The 22,260-nt window shown below is 40.0% G+C and overlaps 1 protein-coding gene and 1 non-coding gene across 3 annotated transcripts in view; one reads left to right on the forward strand and one right to left on the reverse strand.

Annotated features, from left to right (window-relative positions):
- The window catches only part of SHROOM3 (shroom family member 3), a 279,842-nt gene that overhangs the window by 193,433 nt on the left and 64,149 nt on the right, over positions 1-22,260 (reverse strand). The window lies entirely within an intron of this gene.
- Positions 14,991-15,110, forward strand: LOC118608827. The gene has a single exon (XR_004953202.1). It is a non-coding gene; the product is annotated as a small nucleolar RNA SNORA3/SNORA45 family (small nucleolar RNA).

Consider the following 22,260-nt stretch of genomic DNA (forward strand, 5'->3'; position numbering starts at 1 on the left):
TTTTGCAAACTTAGAAACTTAAAGCAACACAAATTATTATCTAGCAGTTTTGGAGGTTGGAAGTCAAAAATGTGTCTCACTGGACTAATACCAAGGTATAATCAGGGCTGCCTTCTTTCTGAAAGCTTTAATGGAGAATCCATTTTCTTGCCTTTTCTAGCTTCCAGAGGCCCCTTTCCATTTTGAAAGCCAGCAATAGCTAGTCACGTCTTTCTTGCATTGCATCGCTTTGACACCAACTCTCTCCTGCCTCTCTCTTTCATTTATGAGGATGCCATGATTGCCTCGGACCCACTCAGATACCTCAGAAGAATCTCCCCAATCTCAAGTTTGCCGATTAGTAACAATTCCATTTGCAACCTTAATTCTCTTTTGCCATGTAATAAAGTCACGACTTCTAGGGATTAAAATGTAGACATCTTTGGGGAGGGGACAACATTCTCCTACCATAACCAGTTACTAGCTGTGTGACCTTACACAAGTTATTCCTTTCCCTTAAGCCTCAGCTTATTTTCCTGAAAAACAGGGAAGGTGATAATAACAGTACCTACCCCTGGGGATTATTGCAAGAATGAAAGTAAATTATGATAATGAATGAAAAGCTTAGCACAAAACCTGATAGAGAGTAAATAATCAATGCAAATTAGTCTTTATCATCATCATCATCCTTTATAGAAAGAAGTAGATAAAGAGATTATACACACTTCATTGAATGAAGTAGAATGAGCATTATCGTAGAAGCCTCCTTCCTTTTCTCCCATCCTTCCTTTGCCTCAGCTCTATTTTAGGATACTAAAAAAGGAGAAAGTCCAGCAAACACATTGACAGAAAAGGGATCACTACCCTCCAAGTTGAGTTCTATGAGCTTCTGGTATTTGAACTTTCTAAGCTGGCCACTGGGCTCTAACGTCTTAGAAAGAGGCTCATGAGGTAGTTCTAACCCCAAAGTAGTTTCTCAGTCTCCAGTACATGGAAGAGCCCTGGAAACTCCTGGGCTGTGACAAGGGCAAAATTCTCCAGTTCCTGAAATGTGTACCCATATGCCTCTATATGTGCCCACATGTGTGAATCCTGGCTTCCTCGGAAAATGCACTGGTATTGTTTTCCCTCTCAGTGAATTCCCTGAGATCTTGTTGTCATTATGTGCTGTGCCCCAGTGAATGCCACTGAACTTCAAAGAGGGGAGGGGCTCGTCTAGTTCAAAGGATAAAAGATCAAGTCTAGCTAAACCACAGTTAGGCCTCAGTTCCCTCTTTCTGCTCCATTCAGATCAAAGACTTGGGCAAGTACTTTCTTTAAATTAAATGCCTTTATTTACTCCATTTCTCAAATAATTTTAGGCATCTTAGTTAACGTGGTGATTCTATGTTCCTAAGAAAGATCCTTTTAATTGCCCCATTTGTTTATGTTTAAGTCATAATGTTTTCATTCATTAGACTGATTCTACTGTATTTATTCATGAAATTATGTATAACATACATATATGTATAAAATATCAATTAAAAAGTACATATAGAGAGAATGTATATATAAACCATTTTATAACTAAGAGAAGGAACTTTTTTTCATATCTCTTCAATGGAGCACTTGAATCTTTGGAAATAAATAAAATGGACATGTCTTTCATAAGTATATAGAATAAGTCCACTGTTTATTACCAATCAAACAGGAATGGGGATCATAGAATAATAGTTGAATGTATATACATGTATACACACATAAAACATACAATTAATTTCGTTTTAGATAATAATTTCCACCTCTTCTTTTACCAGATTTTTATCAAAATTTCTGACATACTAAAATAATCAGGCTTTAGCTTCATCTTCTCTTTTTTCCCCTACTTCTGATCTGGGAGAAATTCTAATGATCAAAAACTAAAATCAGTGGAAGCAAGAAGAAAGATGACAAATCTCTAGATGTTTTGAATGTTTGATCATCCACTCCTAAGAAAAAGGCCATAGCTCTCAGATTTCTAGCACTTAGTATAGACACACTAGCTCTATTTTTCGGAGTTTCATGAGCGCCTAATGGCTCAGTCTTAGGCCAGATCTACTTCTGCTGCCTAAGGAAAAGTCTGCTTGAGCCAGAGAATCATTAGGAAATTCATTTTAACCTCATAAGCTATAGTTGATCCTTGAATAAGACAGGTTTGAACTGTGCAGGTCCACTTATATACAGGAGGGTTTTTTCAATAAATACCTGTACTGTTCTTGATCTACAGTTGGGAGTCCGAGGATGTAGAGAGCTGACTGTATGTATTGATATGTGCCATTTTTTATAAGGGACTTGAGCATCTACAGATTTTGGTATCCGCTGGGGAGAGGGAGGTGTCCTGGAATCAATCCTCCATGGATACTGAGAGACAACTTAAGTTTGGGGGGAGTCAAAAGTTACAATACACGAATTTTCAACTGCACAGGGGCCAGCTTCTCTAACCCCCACATTGTTCAAGGGTCAACTGTATTTGTTTCCTAAAGTTTTCCAGTTTCCCATAGGTTTTTAGATTTATGATATTGAGAAAGCTTTGGCTTGCAACAAGTAGAGCTATAATGTAACAAGGGTGGCTATTCTTATTGCTATATCTTAGAGAAACTGCCTTCTTTGTCTTTGGAGAAGAATCTTCGGTGTTGCTGAGCTAGAAGAAAACTGGGTAAGAAAAGTCACACAGGCTCCCCTCTTGTATAAGATAACAATAATATTTTATTAGTCCTCACTGAACTATCAACATTTTAAGCTAAATGACATTCCAGAAGCCAGAAAGCTACCTGAGCAGTAACTGGGAAAAGGATTTCTTCACTCAGGAGTTTTGAACAACGATTTGTTTACTTTCCTTCCATCAGAGCCACAATGTGAGTAAGCTTTGGAATTAAATTGCCTGGATTCAAATTCTGTCCTCATGCTTGGAAGTTACGTGACCTTCAACAAGTTATTTGACCTCCCTGTGCCTGTCTCCTTTTCTGTGAGATAAGGATAATAACACCCTTTATAGGATTATTGTGAGGATTAAGTTAATACCTATAAAGTGTTTAGAAAAATGTCACTTAGTAAATACTCAGTAAATTACTCTCAGTACCTTATATTCTCTTCCATAAATTAGGAATACAATGTCACTTTTATGAACCTCGCGGGTTATTTTAAAGATTGAGATTAGAAAAATTTCATAAAACACATTGAGAAGTATAATATGGTACTCTCAAGTACACTATTAGAGTGACTCTTCACCAATCTGGAAGTCAGTTTGATAATTTCAACCATCCCTAGAAGGATTCTGATTAGAAGCCAGATGCTGGAACTGCTAAAAGCTGAAAATAAAGCAGTATAAGCAACATCAGCATAAAGGCAAAGGAAGAAAAAATAGAGAGAAAAGAACATCTCTGGTGTGCCTACGATCTTGTAGGAGCTTGACATGCATATCTTTTAATTCTCACCAATACTTATGAGGTACATATTTTGCTGACAACCAAACTAAGACTCAGAAGATTAAGTGAGTTGCCCAACATCACACAGTTATAAATAGCAGGGCCAAAATCCAAACCCAGATCTGTTCAAATCCAAAGCACGTCACGCATTCTCTTGCCCAACCATAAAACAGGTAGCATGCTACCCCTTCAAAAAAAATACTGTTAGAGTAACTAAACAACAGAGATGCCAACATGATGACAGCAATCGAGGAAAGGCTACGTACTTATCAGTATAGCCCTCTACTAGTGGGGAACCTCATTGAAAGGAGATCATCATACAGCATGTGGGACACTGCAGCCATCCTAAGAGTCAGTTCTACCCCACTTGGCCGCATCCTCAGAGATAATCAAATGAGTGGATCACGGTACTAGAAAAAGAATAAATGTGTGTTGCATGAATGAATAAATGAATGAGGGAAAAGTATAATAGGTCTTTGACTTAAAGATATTTTGTCCTTCACAAATACACAAATTCCAGAACAGTCTCTCTAACCCCACCCAAGATTTACACTGCCTGCTATCAGATTCCTACCTGCTATGATGCTTCCTAGTTGTAGTCATCTGCAAGTTTTTAGGTCACTCCTCATTCCCTGCAGAATTTTACCCCTGACTCACTGTCAGACCTCTCACCAACATTACTCCTGCCACCACACTGGATGCTCATAAATTCAGAGATTATCCCCAGTACTTGAGCCTCTGTCTTCCCTGACTCCCTCCTTCGAGCACCTCAGCTACTCGCTTCCATGATCAGACCCGAGTTCTTGTCATCGCCAATGCGCAAACCCTCCATAATCTCAATTTCGAGCATCCCAGTCTCTGACCGCCATCTTGTTTTTGTTTGGTTGGTGGCAACAGCTTTATACCATAAAATTCACCCTTTTAAAGCATAAAGTTCAATGGTTTTAGTGTATTCACAGAGTTGTACAACCATTGCCATAATCGACTTTAATATATTTTAATCGCCTCTTCCTCCCCCCAAAATTCGCCTTAACATATTAGCCCGCACCACCCCTCCCTGTCCTCTCATTGCTCCCGGCCCGAGGCAACCGCTGATCTACTTTCTGTCTCTCTATATTTGTCTATTCTGAATATTTTGTAGCATACAATATGTGGCTTTTTGTGACTCGTTCCTTTCACTAAACATAATGTTTTCAAGGTTTATCCAAATTGTAGCATGTATTAAAACTTCATTCCTTTTTATTGCCAAATAATATTCTACTGTATAGATTTATTATCCACTCTTCAGTTGATGGACATTTGGGTTGTTTTTGCTTTCTGGCTCTTATGAATAATGCTGCAATAAACATTTACATACAACTTTTTAAGTGATGTATGCTTTCATTTCTTTGGGGTGTATACCAAGGAGTTGAATTGCTGGTTCACATGGTAACTCTATGTTTAACATTTTGACAAATTGCCAGACTGTTTTCCGAAGTCACTGCATCGTTATAATCCCTCCAGCTGTGACTGAGGGTTCTAAATTCTCTACATCCTCCTTAACACTTTTTATTTGTCTCTTTTATTATAGTCATCCTGGTTGGTATGAAGTGATATCTCATTGTGGTTTCAATTTGCATTTTCCCCTCCTCTCTTTTCAGTTCATTTTTTTCCCAATATTCTGACTCCAATAATTGTTGATTCCATAAAGACCTAACATTTACTGGTCCTACGACTCTTTCACTGCTTCTCACCCATTTCATGTGCTCACTTCCTTCCTTACTCATTTTAAAGTCTATAATCAGTTATTTGCATAAACCCTTAGCTCTTTTGCTCTTTTCTTTCTCCTCTTACTCAACTGGCAAAACCCCAGTCTTGGTTGAATTGCGCTCTCTACCCGCTCCACACTTATATCTGCCCAGATGAAAGTGGCTGGCCTCAGTTTAAATTTGTGACCTTCAACCTCAAGTCAGCCTTTAATGCTACCTAGAAATTCTAAATTTATTCACTTGGCAATCCCAAAGCCATCCATTCTTTCACCCCCCCTTGTCAATTTCATAGCTTTGTCACTCTCCTGAAACTCGCAACACTTCATCACCATCTTCACACTGACTTTGCTTCTTATTTCACCAAGAAAACAGATACGATTAGAATGGAACTCCTCAAACTCGTACCACTACATGGACTTCTTGATCTACATGTACTTTGTCGCCCTTTCTGTTACTAAGGATGGAACAGCTACAGCGATGTTCCCATTTGTCCACAAGATCCCATCCTTTATCACTTACACTATTCCAGCAATTGTCTCCTCAGGCATTATCACATTTTCTCATTCTATTGAATTATTCTCATCACTAAAAACATTCAATTATTTCTCCCATCTTGAAAAAAATCCAAACCTTCCAATCTTATATCCTCATCTGGCTATATTCCCTTTTCTCTGTATAGAATGTATCTCATCTGAAATCCAGGATCGTATATTCAGTTGCCTGTTGTTGGCTATTTATTTGGCATCTCAGAGTTTACAAGGCAAAAATTAAACTTCTGATGTTCTCCCACTGAACCTGCTCTTTTATGGCAAATAGCATCACTATTTTCTAATTTCTCAGACCAAGAACTCTAAAGAAGTCTCTCTCATATGACACATTGAATTCATTGGCAAAGCCTAATTGTTACCTTCAAAATCTGTTTACAATCTGACTACTTCCCGCCACCTACACTGACCTGCTCTGACCTGCTACCATTACTCACCTGCATTTTCTAGCAGGATCTTAACTAGTGTTCCTGCTTTTTCCCACATGCTCCTTCCACTCACTCCACTTCCCTACCCCATAATGTATTTTTCTTCCTTATTTCTTTCTAACTTTCTCCAGCTTTAATGAGATATTATTGACATACATCAGTTTCAGTTGTATAACATGATGATTTAATACACATCTCATAATGTATTTTCAGCACAGCAGCCACAGTGATCATCTTAAAACTAAGTCAAATAGGTCACTCCTCAGCCTACAACCATCTAATGGCTTCCCAATCCACTGAGAGTAAAAACTCAAGTCCTCGTAGTGGCCTCCAAGGCCCTATACAATCATAGTCTTCCCTCTGTATCTCCTTGACCTTTCCTCCTGTCACTCTCCCTTGGGATTATTCTCCTTTAGCCACCCTGGCTTCCCTGAGACTCCCTGAACAATTCAAGCACACATCTACTGCATGGTCTTTGCACTTGATGCTTTTTTTTTTTTTTTTGGTCTGGAATACCTTTCTCCAGGTGGTCACATGGCTCACTCCCTCTCTTCCTGCAGGTCTCCTGCATTATTCATAAGTTTAGCAAAGGTTGTTCCAAATCGAAAAATTGCTGGGGCAGTGTTGGAGGGAGATTGCAATAAGAGAGACGAGAAAAGAAAAAGGATACTTAATGTCTGATGCTCTCCAGGGTCTAGTGCTTTATTATTTGGTTTAATCCACACAATCTGTGGGATGAGGAAGATTACATATCCATTTTACAGATAAAATAACCAAGGCATGGCAGAGTTAAGTTACGATCTCTAGTAAACAGTGGAGTTAGGTGTTCAATCGAAATCTAACCTCAAAACCCATCCTTGGCCCACTGCATCACAGATTTCCAGCTTCCTGTTTAGTGGAGAACAAGCTGGGAATGGATGCCTATTTCAAAATTCAAATATTTGCAAAAGTAGCAAAATCAATACAGCTTATTTTTATAAGTGCTTCATCTTGACTCTACCCTAAAATAAAACTTCTATGTGCTCAGCTGACGTTTAATGAGATTCCAGAGATTCCTGGCAATCTTTCAACTAATCATCTAAGATCATTTTTGCATGATAAAAATTCCATCCAGTGGCCCACTGCACACAGATGCTTGTCAGCAAATTTACTCCTTCCAGTTGCTACTGAAGAGACATAAACAGAAGCTCCTGCCAGTGAAGGAAATGAAAGGAAAGCAATCTGTTAATGGCTTTACTCAACAGTGCCATTTCCCAAAATTCCATGCTGGGTGGCCCAAATATTTAGAAACTCATGTTCCATAGACCTTTTGTAAAAGATGAGTTGTAACCCTGGGCCTGAGAAAGCTCGGTTGTCTGGCTCTCCCTGTTTTTATGCCTCTGAAACTTACCCCCACATCCATTATCTTTCAATTATCAGCTCAGCATTTCTTCCCTGACTCTGGTTTATTCTTCTCCCCTGACCTCTGACTTATGTATTTGCTTTTCCCTGTCTGGAATCCTTGCCCAAACTAACTTCAAGCACTCAAAAACTCTGTGCTGTGAGGAGGGGGATGGATGTGGAGGAGCAGCCACAACCGAGTGACCCATATGGAATTGTTTGCAGCCTGCCTCTCCACCTATTTTATGGTGATGAGTCATTCACTAAATGATCGTGCACCATCAGTGAGACCCTGGTTTCTATCGCAGGTTGGTTTTCTATAAATATTAAATCAGCTCAATAACATAGCTAGTTTAAAATGTCTTACCAAATATAGTTTCTACTTCCTACCATTGAAATTTGGGATCTTATGATGCAGTCTGTTAAATTTTATCAATTGTCATCAGTATAACTATGACTTCCAGTTGGAAATGTTTCCCAGTTGCTCATTAGTCTAAAGTTAATCAATTTAATCTGAATGACAATCCCAAGATGTCGATTACGATTGCACCCATTTACAAAGGAAGAATGTGAGGTAACTTGCCCCCAAAGTCCAATATTAAATATAAAGGAGGAATTGGAATTCAGACGCAATTTACCTACAAAATTCATTAGGCAACACATCTCCCAATGGCTGGCAACATCCAGTGTAAATGTTCATTTTACCAGTTTATAAGTAAACCTGCTGTGTGCTGGGCTCAGAAGACATAAGAACATTTGTTCCCCCCCCCCTTTGTAATCTATTTGGAAATGAAAGGTCTATAAAAAAGAAAGACAACTAGCAATGCAAGGTAGCATACCCAAGCTTCAAACAAAATTAGAAACAGGAAATGCTGTGTCTCTGTTAAGACCAGAGCATACCCACTGCAGTCAGACAGGATGAGGAGGGTCTTTTACAGAGAAGGGCTATTGACCTGGACCTGGAAAGCTCACAGGCCATTTGCTATAAGGGCTCTTGAATTATGTAAAACTTGACCCAGAGAGTAAATCATTTTCGTGGTCCCCAAAGAGGAAATGGAAATAAGGACAACAGAGCATATGTCATATTAAGGCCCAATTTATCCTTTTAGAAAAAAAAAATGCTGTTGGGTCATAAGCTCTGTGTGCATGGCACGAACTTTAAAACAACTGTCTTGATATCTAGATGTTATTTGTTCTTTACCTAAAATTGTCCATTATATAACTCAATGTACAGTATTTTTATTTGCTCAGTCTGGCAACCCTACCGTCACCACCACATCCCACTCAGGATTGCTTTCCTCGAATGCTCTTTACCGACTCTGAAAAAAAGAGCCTTTAGAAAAAGGAACGAGATAGTAGTTCAACTTTGCAGACCAGGAGCTTGATCTGATCATAGTAGCCAGAGGTAAGTTTGGGTGGGGGTGAGGGACACGTCACATCATTCAAACTCAAAAGTGATTGAAACACATATCCAAACCAATCGGACTTGTGGTGCTCCAGACCACCATGCTTTTGCCCAGTACCTGGAATACCCTTCTTCCCATGCCTCATCATTTGCTTGATAAACTCATTTATTCATTTATTTATTTAGCTGATTCATTCACTGAGTCAGCCAATATCTGAGCACCTACTATGTGCCAGGTACTGTATTAAGAGTTGAATGCCTCACTGTTGAAATAACAATTAGTATGATAATATCGAATAGTTTTCAGGGCTTGTTGTGAGCTAGGCACTATTTTAAATATTTTATATCCATTAAGTCATTGAATGGTTACATAACACTATGATGTAGTTACTATTATTTTTCACATTTGACCAATAAGAACACTGAGACAGAATGAGGTTAAAGTAACAAACTAACAAACAAAACAACCTCAGTTATTTCCAGTCATACAGCTAATGAATATTGGAGGAAGGATTTGAACCTAGCAGTTGCCATGACCTGTATGTGTCTTAGGACTATGCTAAACTACCTCCTCTTTAAAACCCTCCCCTCTCCCCAAGTTAGCCATTTCTCCATCCAGGCTCATGTACCACTGAACTTAGTAAATAAACTTCACTAACAAATTTGTTTCACTGCCTCATAGATTCTTTGTTTATATATCTGTCTCCTCGATCAGACTGAAAGCTCCTCCCAAGCAGGGACAACACCTTATTTATTTTTGTTTCCTCAGTTCCTAAAATAGTAGGCAGCATAAACTAAGTATTCTATATATACTGCTGGATTAATTTCTTGTCAGTTGTGGGAAGCTAGACCGGTGCATGTTTTAGAGTTGATCCAGGTAAACAGAAATTACTATAAATGTTTATAACAGAGGAGGATGTAACGAAGAAAATTAGTTAGATAGTAGCTGAACTCCCAAGCCACAGCAAAAACCACTACCTGCCACCCAGGAAGTCTGCCTGGTGGAGGAGGAAAGACTTAGTGTTGTGGAGAAGACAAAACCACTGCCACAGACACCATCTGAGATCAAGAGACAGGAGAAATACCCTGGCTCTTTCTTTCTCTCACCCTCCAATCATCCATTTCCCATTGGTCAAATGCTGTCAGAAGCCAGTTGAGTTGGGAGACTGAGAAGTGTAGCCTGCATGGGTTAGCCTCCTCGGGGAGAAGCCGGTACTAACTTTAGCTTTAAGGGAACAAAAGACCCAGGACAACGGTCAGAGCGCCCATCAGAGATTATGCTTCTCTTGTGACCATCATGAGAAACTACTGGCTAATGATGCTGACCACCCCTGCAGTGCCAGATAGCAGTAACAAGTGCTTATCTTTTGATGTTTCATCATTGTCTAGGCTCCATGAGATATCACTCATCCGCTAACTTATCATGTCTTCAGATGAATCTAAAGCTCATTGGATTGGGCTACATCTTCTTTTATGTTTCAGTTGACAATGACAACAATGAACACTTATTGAGCATTTGCTTTGCATCAGACATTGTGCTAGGCTCTGGGATTACAGAGCTCAAAAAGTGAGAGGCCCTGTATATCAAGGAATTCTCAGTCAAGAGGAAACAGACAACGAAACACATAATTTATCTTCCATATTGACCACAGTAAGCACATGTGTTTGAACTTGAGAACTGCAATGAGGGTTGCACCCACCCCTGATAGCTTCCTCAATAGCTTGGAAGTGCAGGAAATAAAATTGTTCTATGAGAATTTAATCTGTAACATCAATATACATTGGGTTACAGTGGAGACATAAGAAGACAAATAAAGGAGATGAGATAACCTCTAAGTCTCCACCTAGCTCTAAAGTCCTAGGACTCTGTGCTTTACGCACACACCAGAGGCTACCTTATGGTAAACCTGTTGCATACCACACCCTGGGCCAGGTCTTTCATGCATAACCTCTTTCATCAAATCCCTGTGTCTCTGAATTTCATTCCATGGACACTTGAACCTTATAAATAATAATTTTAAAAGTGGAAAATGTGCAAGATTTCCTTTGTCTGGCCCCAGGGTCATAGAGCTAAATAGTTATAGCATAGGTATTGGAATTTCAGTCTCCAGATTCCCATCTCTGCTCTAAGACGCTAACTACCCCAGACACGGGGTTGTGTTCTGCAGTTGCAAAAATAAAACTCAGCTAAAGGGCATAACTTTCTTATTTTCACTTATTGCCCACTTTCCAATTGTGTGCAAAGTCCTTTACAAAATTAAGTGCATGTAATATCGGTTATTACTTTTCACATCCAAACAGCTAATTGGGTCAAGGAGAGAGAGTGGTGGTTTTATATGCTTATCCCTTTGTTGTTGTTGTTGTTGTTGTTTTTAAATACAAAGCCTCTGCACACTGTGTTGTTTTCAAACATTTTTGCACCAGTAAGAGCTCAACCTCAGCTTTTCCATAACAATGTTCTCTAAGATATGCCCAGAGACTCTTCACGTCTGTCTTCTGCCCAGAGTCATTCATCTCCTGAACTACTGAAGCAGCCAGTCCCTTGGAGACAAATGGAAACAGCCTGGAAACACAGTTTAGAGTGATGAGAAAACAGTTTCTGACTCCAGTGACTTTGGCCATTGAGTTTCTCTGCGAAATCACCAAATCTCACTTAGGTTTTTTCTAAGTGTCCATTTCAATTTAACTATGCTTCTGCTTTTTATAGATATTCTGGCCACCTCTCTGATCCTAATATATATGTTCCTACAGTAAACACAGTATAGTGAAGTAAATTATTACCAGGTGTCCACAAGGAAAATGAAACAAGACGATAGCTCATCAAAAGGAAAAATAACTTCTGGCCCTGATTCTTCCTGTGTATTGAAAATGAACTGCCCCAGGTTCTAAATTTGAGGAAATAACTTTATTCCAAGGAGAAGAGGAGATTGGAGTGTTTATACTTTCCAGCTACTTATTATAAAAGAAAGAAGTCTTTAAGAGCAAGCTATCAAAGAGAGCAGGATTGGTTCCAATGGCCATCACCATTGGCCTTCCTGGAAAGGAATCATCTGTTTGCTGATCTTGTTCCTTGCTTTCAGGATTTTCTTTGTGCAAAGAAGTGGGAGATAATTATCTTTTAGTTGTTTTCCAAGTGCTAGCTAAACTGGATGGCTGGCCAAGGGCTGTAAGGACAAGGCACACTGTCATTCAGTAATCATTTACTAAGTGCTGTGTCGAATATTTTGGGAGGATCTGCATTTAATCCTCAAACCAAGCCCAGGAGGAAAACATAGTTATGATTGATAGATGCAGAAGCTCAGATTATGGTGATTTTTTCCCATTATAGCATCTCCTCGAGGCTGAGAGGACTGGTCTCTTTACATACATGTACACCTTTCATAGTATACTGGAGAAGAAGCTCGAGACAGGGTTAAGCACCTTGCTGAGATTAAGAGAGTGGCTGAGTTGAGATCAACCCGAAACTATCACTCAAAGAAACTGTGCTCTTAACCACTACTCTATACTTATTTGTACATGTTATTTGTGTTGTATTGTGAAAGTCTCACAAACATTATATTGGAATTATATTTGTCTTTAATTGAAGAGTGAACATAGCTGAGTCCCTCCATGATGCTGGTGTTGGGACGTGGGCTAAACCTTTACTGTATTGGGTCATCCTAGTAGATTGTATTTTCAATGTTCAGGGCTTTTAGGGCCACCATTTGACTAATGCTTTAATGGAAATCCTGTCATCTCATTGGTTACATTATAACAAGATTCTATTCTATGTACGCTCTGAGTGGGAGGGTGCTGGAGGTGGAAATTGCAAAACCCACGCAAACAGCACAACTATTTCTATACAGTTGAATGAGAATCTCTGAAGAAAAAAGTGAATATCAGATCTCTCTATTTCACTACTCACCTCAGGGGTTAGTGTTGCCAACCTCTGTACAGTCGAAAATCCACATATAATTTTTGACTCCCCCCCAAAAAACTTAAACACAGTCATGTCTCAATATCCACAGAGGATTAGTTCCAGGACCCATCACAAATACTAAAATCCACAGATGCTTAATGTTTTTATATAAAATGGCAAAGAACAAGGCATACGATCAGCCCTCTGCATGGAGGGACTCCCCACCACACATCGAACCTAGAAGTCATGTTTCAGGCTAATTTAATGTACCCCGGGGCAACCTGGGAAAGCAAGTACATCTTTTTGGCAATTTTTCCTTTGTGTGCATCTGAGTGCACTGAGAAGTTGGTTAGGCAGATCCTCCCCAAAGACGAGTGAGTCAGCATCCAGCTTCCATGTGTGACTGACCATGCCTTCCGAGGGTGCCAGAGCAGAGGTGAGTGGGGCTTCTCATCTGAGTGTCACTTGTTAATCTGGTTCTTTCTGCTCCACGTTCTGTTTGTTCAAAGCTTGTATGGGTGTGAGAGTTAGAGATCTCATGTGCTCTGTCCTACCCAGAAAGAAAACCTTTCTCTAAGTTTTTTCCCCTCCAAGTTGTATTTTTCACCTTGTGAGTGTTTATCACTCACTCGGCCAGCTAGAATGTTAGATTCAATGTCAACTGAGAAAAGAGGGAAAGCAACTAAATATACTAAAGATAACAGAACTACCCACAATTTTAACTCTACCACGCCTGTGGTATTTACTCTCAGTTAAGCATTAAAAGAACCAAGAGCTGTGTATCTATTAACAAGACCCTGGAGGATGACAAGGCAAGCTGTGGCTGTGAGCTGTCTGTCACAGCAGCTGACCTAAGCCTTGTTCTAGGAGCCTGGAACTTGTGAGTGCCTCTTCATGAAGCAGATTTCTCACAGAAAAAGGAAATGGACATGAAGTTGCAATACCACACGCTAGAAGTATTCAACTAGACTTTACCCGATGTCTATCTGATGCTTTGCTAATCTATGCCTTATTAAACTAGCCCACTGCTGAAACAGCAGAAACTGCTGTCATTTGCTCCTAAATGCCTTCCTATTTGCCTTGCGAGGAATGATTTTTTTTTATACAAGACCATTTTTTCAATGTTAAAAATGAGAATCTCTGTAGAAAAAAGTGAGTATCAGATCTCTCTATATCACTACTCACCTCAAGAAAATTGGACCTAGAGCCCCAGCAAAGGAAACATTATGCTAAATGTGTTTCCAGAAACAAAATTAATAAGAAAAAAAAAGCTTGACCACAGCAGACTATTCAATTTGTGAGAAAGTTCTACTGTATTGTTAAAGCAGAGAAAATAGTCCAAACCACATGACTGCAGTCAATGTCCAGACCTAGAGCCAAATTACTAAGCAGTAGGGTTTATGACATAAACTGGAGATTCAAAACAAAAACAAAAACAAAAACAAAACGATGAAAATTATGTAAAATTCACCTACCCACTGTGCTTCAAACTAGACAGAAAGATATTTTTTAAAAATCTGGAAAAAAGGAAAAAAAGAGAGCAAGAGAGTAGTAAGTCACTGGTCAGGGTGGCTGATGGAGAGTACAAACCTCAGGGCTGGGGAAGATGGAAACCCTCAGAAGGGTTTGGGAGCTTCAGGGCAGGAGGACTTGTGCCTCCAGTCTCCCTCCAGAATTCTGCCAGGAGATATTTTCACTGAGAGCCCTTTGCCAACATGAGGGGTAATGGCCACCGGGCAGGTCAAGCTGGAGAGACCCTCTGCCTCCACCTCCAAGTTCCTGCAGCATCAGAGCAGCACAGAACACCTTTTCCCGTGGCTTCCCGCACACGTTTCCCGAATGAGTCCAGGCAAGAGCTCGGCTGAGAGAAAGCCGATGGACTGGGATTGCCCTCTTAGTGTGGGGATCTGGAAGCCAAAGGGCAGGGTCAGCCTATGGACATCAGCAACAGATGGCAGTACAGATGGATGCCAAAAGCCAAAGCCAGCTCAGATGAGGCCTCCTTACAAGGAGGAGTTCACAGTCGCCCACTCCTTAAACGTCAAGAGCGTGCATAAGAATGCTAGGAATGAAGATCATCCTTAGGGAAATGGTTAAAAAAAAAAAGTGGGAGGAGGAGAAGAATTTTGAATTGGATAAAATTTACTCAAGAAGGATTGGGTTTCGCAAGACTAGAGTCACATCCTGGTACAGCTCTCGTCCTGGTGTGCTAGAGTCCTTGGGGAGAATCTGCTCGTCTTGATTCACTGGCAGACCCCTAGTAGTGCCCAGACCAGAAACAGGCCCTCACTGGCTCCTAGATGGAGTCAGCAGGCATCTTTCCTCACACCCTCCAGGGAGTTGGTACTCACCATGGTGTGGGATAAACCTGTTCCTCTCTTTTCCTAGGGCTACTACAGAGTTCTGGGGAAGGAAAAGCTCCCAAAGCAGACTGTCATGGTGAAGGCCAAATTCTTTAGCACAGGGGTCCCTAACCCCCGGGCTGCAGACAGGTGTAGATATGTGGCCTGTTAGGAACTGGGCCACACAGCAGAAGGTGAGTGACAGGTAAGTGAGCTAGGGAAGAAGTTTTTCTGTATTTGCAGCCACTCCCTGGCATGAGCATCACGGCCTCAGCTCCACCGCAGATCGCAGATCATCAGGCATTAGATTCTCATAGGAGCACTGGTCCCTGGTGCCAAAAAGATTGAGGACTGGTGCTTTAGCAGAAAGGCAGAGAGGAAGATTAAGGGTATGTGTGGGGGTAGGGGGCTTACATCCTGGTGACTTGAAGTTACATGGATGGAGGTTCGTTAAATGCTAACCAGTGCTTTTCAAAAATTAAAATGAACAAAGAAAAAACTGGGTTTTAAATGGGAAGAATTGAATTTATCTTGATTAGAAAGACTGAGTTTTCTATTAACAAGTAGAAATTGGGGTCGTGAGTTAATTTAATTCAGTCATAGAGAAATAAAATTACTTCTTAGCTCACTTGACATTTGTAACAATAAAAATTTACTCCCTCAACATATTTTAGTATAAATTTATTGTTACTATTTCAATTTTATCTCAAATGTCAGAATGAGAGTCTTAAAGTCCTCTTTAAATAAAGGTTTAATCCTCAGTGCAGGAATTTGAAGGAATTTCGGAGCTACAGCAGTGGGCACTGTGGTTTTCACCCCTCTATCCACTCCACCCTTCCTTCGTTGTGCACATGATGACTCTGTCTCTAGGGTGAGCCCACTGGTGCTGCTGCACGGACTGGTTCAGGAAGGCCGAGGCTTAGCCAAGCAGCACGTGACATTTCCCAGGCCAGAGGGTTTGGTCATGGGCAATCCGGCCCGGCGCTAAGGGCAGGCCTCCTGTCTCCAGAGATGAACATAGAAACAGGGAGCCAGCCTTAGTTTGAAACTGACACCATAGAAAGTAAAGACATCTGGCAAGTTACTAAATCAAATGGACACTGAAACCACTGCTTCTGAACTTTCCAGTGCTAAGTTAATCAGTATCTCTTATCATTTAACTCATTTTAAGTTGGGGTTTGTGTTACATGCAACCAAAACACCCTAAAATATTGCAGTCGGAGAAGGGGACTTTCTCAGCTCCTAAACCTCAATGTGTAAGGAGGGGGCTCACATTTAATGCCTTCTTTCTAGAAGAGTATTTAAAGAGAAAACCAACAAAGAAATAAGAACAAATTCTATGAAGTGTAAAACCCAGAATATCCATATTTTCCTTATTTCATGTTTATCTTCCCTCCAATCAGTGGTGTCATTCTTCTAGTGACCTGTGCACAGTGGATCTATCTTTCTTTCCCTTCCCTCCCTCTCTGGTCTTTTCTTTTTCAAAAAGAGGAGGGTGGGACAATGAGGAAGGCAGAGGGGATAAAGAGAAAAGGAAAGGAGGCGAGCAGGCAGGCAGGCCTCAGTGCCGGCTCCCCGCTTCTGATCGAGTGGATGGCCCATTCCTTATTAGCTCTTATATAAAACGAAGAATGTGTGCTTCCATTGTTCAGGGATATTGGGTGACTCCAAGAGAACAATCCATTCCACAGATTCCATTGACAACTCAGGACCAGGTGATGCAAGCAGCGGAACACAATGCACTTCGATTGTTTGATCTGTCATGGATATCAAGGCTGGCGGCTACAGGATGATTATATTTCACTCACCCAGTTTCTCTCTCATGTACAACACCTAGGCTCTTACAGTTACGTCCCAGGCCAGAGTTTAGGATAAGCCATTGGACAGGACAATTATCAAAATGCAAACATTGACTTTACAAGATGACATTTAAAAAAAACCTGCCAGAGACTGCAAGTATGTCAGGGAGGGCCATTATCCTGCGTGCTGTACAGTGCGCCCAAGACTTCCTCGTGGAGGCCTCACCCACATTCTTTTATTTCCTTCCTGTGGCTGCAGATCGACAATGTACAAAGGGGGCACTGTCTTTAAGATGTCAGATTTTTCAAGTTCCTGCCCTCTCTGTCTACCTCTCATTGGTCTCCTTTGCTTGGCCCTCTCCTTTCGCCCTGCTTTTCAGGTTGTATGCTTGGCCTTCAACTTGTCACTACATACTTTTTCTCTCTACACTCTAACTGGAAAATCTCAAAATGCATGATTTCACTCAACATCAATATACACATGAGTCACCGGGCCAGGTCCATTTCCTGTGCTTCAGGTCATCTCACTGAGCCCTGGATTAGGATGGGCCCTAATTCAATCACTGGTATCCTTATCAGAAGAGGGAAATTTGGACGAAGGTACACAGAAAGTATATCATGTGAAGACAGAAGGAAAGATTGGAGTGATGAAGCTGCAAATCAGAGAATGCCAAGGATTGCTGGCAACCACCTGAAGCTGAAAGAGGCAAGGAAGGACCCTCTCTACAGGCATCAGAGGGAGCGTGACCCTGCCACCACGCTTATTTCAGATTTCAGCCTCTGAAATGGTGAGAAAATAAATTTTTGTTGTTTCAAGCCACCCGGTTTCTGGTAATTTTTTATAGCAGCCCTAGGAAACTAATAAAATAATCACCTATACATATACATATTACAATGTAGATATTAACATATCTATTAAAGTAGATTAATAAAATATAAAATAGATATTAATATATTTATTAATATAGATATAATTTTCTCTTACTAAACTATTTGAAACTAAGCTTTAGGCATCATGACATTTACCTCTCAATACTCCAGTATCTTCTAAAAATAATAACATCGTCTTATATAATGACAATATTATTGTTATACTCCAACATCTACCATTAACACAATAATATAATATACTTAATATAGAGTATATATCATACAATGTAATATGATATATAATGAAATAATACAGAGTAGATATTCAAATGCTTCACTGGCCCTAACAATGACCCTTATAGCTTTTTAAAAAAATCCAGGATCCAATCAAGTTTCATTTATCATATTTAATTAATCGTGTTTCTATAGTCTTCTTACCCTACAACAATTTCTTGCCTTTTATTTTTCTTTTTCTTGACCTTGACATTTTTAGAGTCCAGGCCAGTTTCGTACATTGCCCCAAATTTGGATTTGTCTGATTGTTTCCTCATAATTAGATTCAGGTTAAACAAGTTTGGCAAGAAACTATAAAGGTGATATTGTGTCCTTAGTACCTCTCCTCAAGAGGCACATTATGACATTTGATTTGAATACTAATACCTATTATTGGTAATACTAAATTTGATCACATGGTTAAAGTGAACAACTGTGTCTTACTGTAATCCCAATACTTATCAGTAGGCCTGTGAGCCTTTAATCATTCATTGAATGATGAATGAATGAATGAATAAGACTTATGAAGTACAGTGGTCTATACTACAACTAAAAAAAATTGGAAATTTGGTAACATGTGCAACTTTGTATTAATGACCTGCATCACCTCTTATTAATCATGGACATCACTGGGCACAGTGACTTTGCTATTCCCACTTCTACAATGATGAAGTTCTGCACTAAAATGTGAAATCTATTGCACAAGAAGAGTGTTACTGGCTTAGATAGACTTAGATAGACTTAGGAGACTTTGGAACATAGCTATCTGGGTGAATGTATGTAACACTCAAAAAGAAGCAAATTATGTCTTACTGACTTGAATGTCATTATTTTCATCCAAGATATTGAATTTAGGTCTCAGTAGTTTAGGCCAGTCTCCAAAGTTAGCAAATATGTTTGTGCTAGCAACATTATAAAATACGAATTCTGAAAATTGTTTTTTTTTATCTTTCAATACACACAAAGCCTTCAGATCGTGTAAAACCCCAGAGCTTATTGCCTGTAAATCAGTATCTGCCCACTATATTTAATCACTGGTCAATATTTTTTACAAAAATACTCAACTTTAATCGAATTCATGAAGGGGATGTTATACCATAAACGATATAAACAACAACATAAAGCTCTTGATAGAGAACCAAAGGCTAATGAAGCCATGTGATTTAGCCAACTTTCCTAAGTGTAGCAGCAGCTACAGGAAGTGACGTCAGATTCAAAGACAAAAATAATGGACCCTGATTGTTATAACAGAAGTTGTTGATTCTCACACAGGAGAATTCACTTCTATGATATGTGGTCCTTAGTTTTAGCTGCCCAAATACTGCGAAAAAGCTGTGGTGATTGTCCTAATTGGCTTGGTCTGAGTTAACTTCACCCATTAAATGAGGCACAGGCATAACAACACTGGTAAAGAATGTTAATGTGCTTCTGTTTGCTTCTGTGTCTTGGAGGTACAGCATGCAGCTAATGGAACCTCGACTAGCATGAACAGAAATTTACTAAGTAGGAAAATGCAGTCCATAGATAGACAACGCCTATAGCACTGTATCCACCTCTGGATGTCATTCTAACAGAGATGGAGACAAAACGGGTCACATCAGAGGAGTGTCATCTAGCAATGGTGTTAAGAGGGAAATCTGAGGAGAAAAAAAAAAAAACAAAATGGCATAGATGATAGAGGCTCTGTTCATCCCTCTGGTGACCAAATCAAAGCTGTGATGGAAACAAGAAGCAGCAGCAAGAAAAATTGCCTGGGATCTAGAGGAACAAGCCACACAACTAGAAAGAAATCCAAGAAAGCACTCTGAAATGGCAGAAGGTAGGACAGGGCAAGGATGTGGGGCCGCCTGGTCCTGAGCAGCTGAGCCAGATGGAGGCTGCGGCTGCGGCTGCAGCAGACACCTCTTAAAGGGCTGCTTCAATGAGCATATTTCGCAGTGACGGACCTGCTCACTTTGAGCACTGGCGCCCATTTGGCTGCACACAAGGGGCACGTGGGACTTACAGGGAGACATTGAGTGAGAGCCAAGGTAAGGCTGGGTATGAAAGTGCCAGTAGTATTCATTGTTCCCTGTTGAACCCTCCCCCACTACCAGTGCATGGATACAGCACCATAGCCCAGACATCATCAAACTGGATTACAGAGGTCGCTCTGCCCAGAAAATTCCCTGAAATCCCGCCTCTCCCACCTCGAGGCCCCACTCAAGCCACATTCAGGTGTATCCTCAGTGAGTCAGGTGCTCCTTGCTGAGACTCACACTGGAGGCAGCTGGCCTTGGTTTCTGGTGTGGCCTTTTGAGGCAACTATAAGCACAGCATCTGTGGATTGCTTGCTGAATCTTAACAGGTGGCCCTGGAGGAGTAGAGGCTTAGGCTAAATTAGACTTGCAGTTGAACCCCTCTCAGGACTGTGTCACTGGACACTACTTCACAAATCCACACTAATAAGATGGGGAGACTTAAGAGCTTTGCTTAATACATAGAAACAGACACAGAAAGGCGATCAAAATGGGAAGACAAAGAAGCAGAAACGATATGAGAGAAGAGAACAGACATCCAGATATAATGGAGTCATGTAATCTAACATATGCAGAGTTCGAAACACTGGTTATAAAGATGCTCAATGAGCATCTTTGAGAAGTGTAGATAAATTCAGTGAGAATTTCAACAAAGAGATAAAAAACATAAAAATTAAGTGGAAATTATAAAAGGGAACCAGTCTGAAATGAAGAACACATTATCTGAGAAGAGAAGTATATTAAATGGAATAAACAAAGGAATAAACAAAGTGAATGAAGAAGAGGATCAAATGCACCATCTAGAAGAAAGGAACCAATCAGGACACTCAATCAAAATGGCAAGAAAAAAGATGCCAAGGCTATGAAAATAAGGAGGATATGGTACACTATTAAGGCTCCAAATGTTAGTCTGATTGGCTTAACTGAAGAAAATCGAGATGTTGAACAGCTGTTGGAAGAAATAATGATGGAAAACTTCCCTAACCTGGTGAAGAAAATGGACATAAAACCTCAGGAAGCTCAGAGAAATCCAAAAATCAGGGATCCAACAAGGCCCACACCAAGCCACATCATAGTTAAAATGTCAAAGTTTAAATACAAAGAAAGAATATTAAAAGCAGCAAGAGAAAAACAAATAATTACATATAAGGGAACACCCAGAAGATTGGCAGCTGATTTCTCAAAAGAAACTATGCAGGACAGAAGGGCTTGGTAAAAAATACTCAACAAGATGAAGACTCAGGATATATAACCAAGGATACTTTATCCAGCAAAGCTATCATTTAGAGTTGAAGGACAGATAAAGAGCTTCCCAGACAAAAATAAGCTAAAGAAACTTATCACCACCAAGCCAGTATTACAGGAAATGTTGAAGGAACTTCTTTAAGAAGAATAAACATGTATCAAAAACAGGAATAAAGAATGGTAACAACTACATTCCTATCGATAAGTACCTAAAATGGAAAAGAATGAAGTGCCCCAACCAAAAGATAGGGTGGCTGAAGGGGTAAGAAAACAAGACCCCTCCATAAGAAAAAGAAGAGGATGGAAAAAGATATTGCTTTGATGGACCTAGAAGGTATTTCAGTCAGATAGAGAAATATAAACACTAATTATTTTATTTATGTGCAGAATCTAAGGAATAAAAAGAACAAACTAATCAAAATTAGACTCACAAATATAGTGGACAACTTGGTGCCGGACAGAGGAGAGGGAGGCTCCGGGTGGGGGACGGGTGCTGGGAGATTGGGGTGAAGGACTAAAGAAGTACAAATTAATAGCTGATGGATGGTCACAGGGCTGGGGAGCACGACAGAGGGAATGCAGTTAGCATTAATACATTGGCTAGGTCAGGGGAGGAAGGGAGCAATTGGGGGGATCGTTTAATGAACAATATAGATGTCTAACCAATGTACTGTATACTTGAAACTAAATTTAAAAAATGATGGTAGATTACTTATTTAAAGAAAAAAGAGGAAAATCTTAAGGGCCAAACAACCTGGGTTCAAAGTTAGGCTCTGTTACTTACTAGCTGTATAACTTTGTATAATTTGGGTATATTACTTAACCTTTCTGGGCCTCAGTTTCCCCATTCATAAAATAAGGATACTACTTACCTCATAGAGCTGATA

This window comes from Rousettus aegyptiacus, unplaced genomic scaffold (genome assembly GCF_014176215.1).
Source record: "Rousettus aegyptiacus isolate mRouAeg1 unplaced genomic scaffold, mRouAeg1.p scaffold_m13_p_10, whole genome shotgun sequence".
Taxonomy (NCBI): domain Eukaryota; kingdom Metazoa; phylum Chordata; class Mammalia; order Chiroptera; family Pteropodidae; genus Rousettus; species Rousettus aegyptiacus.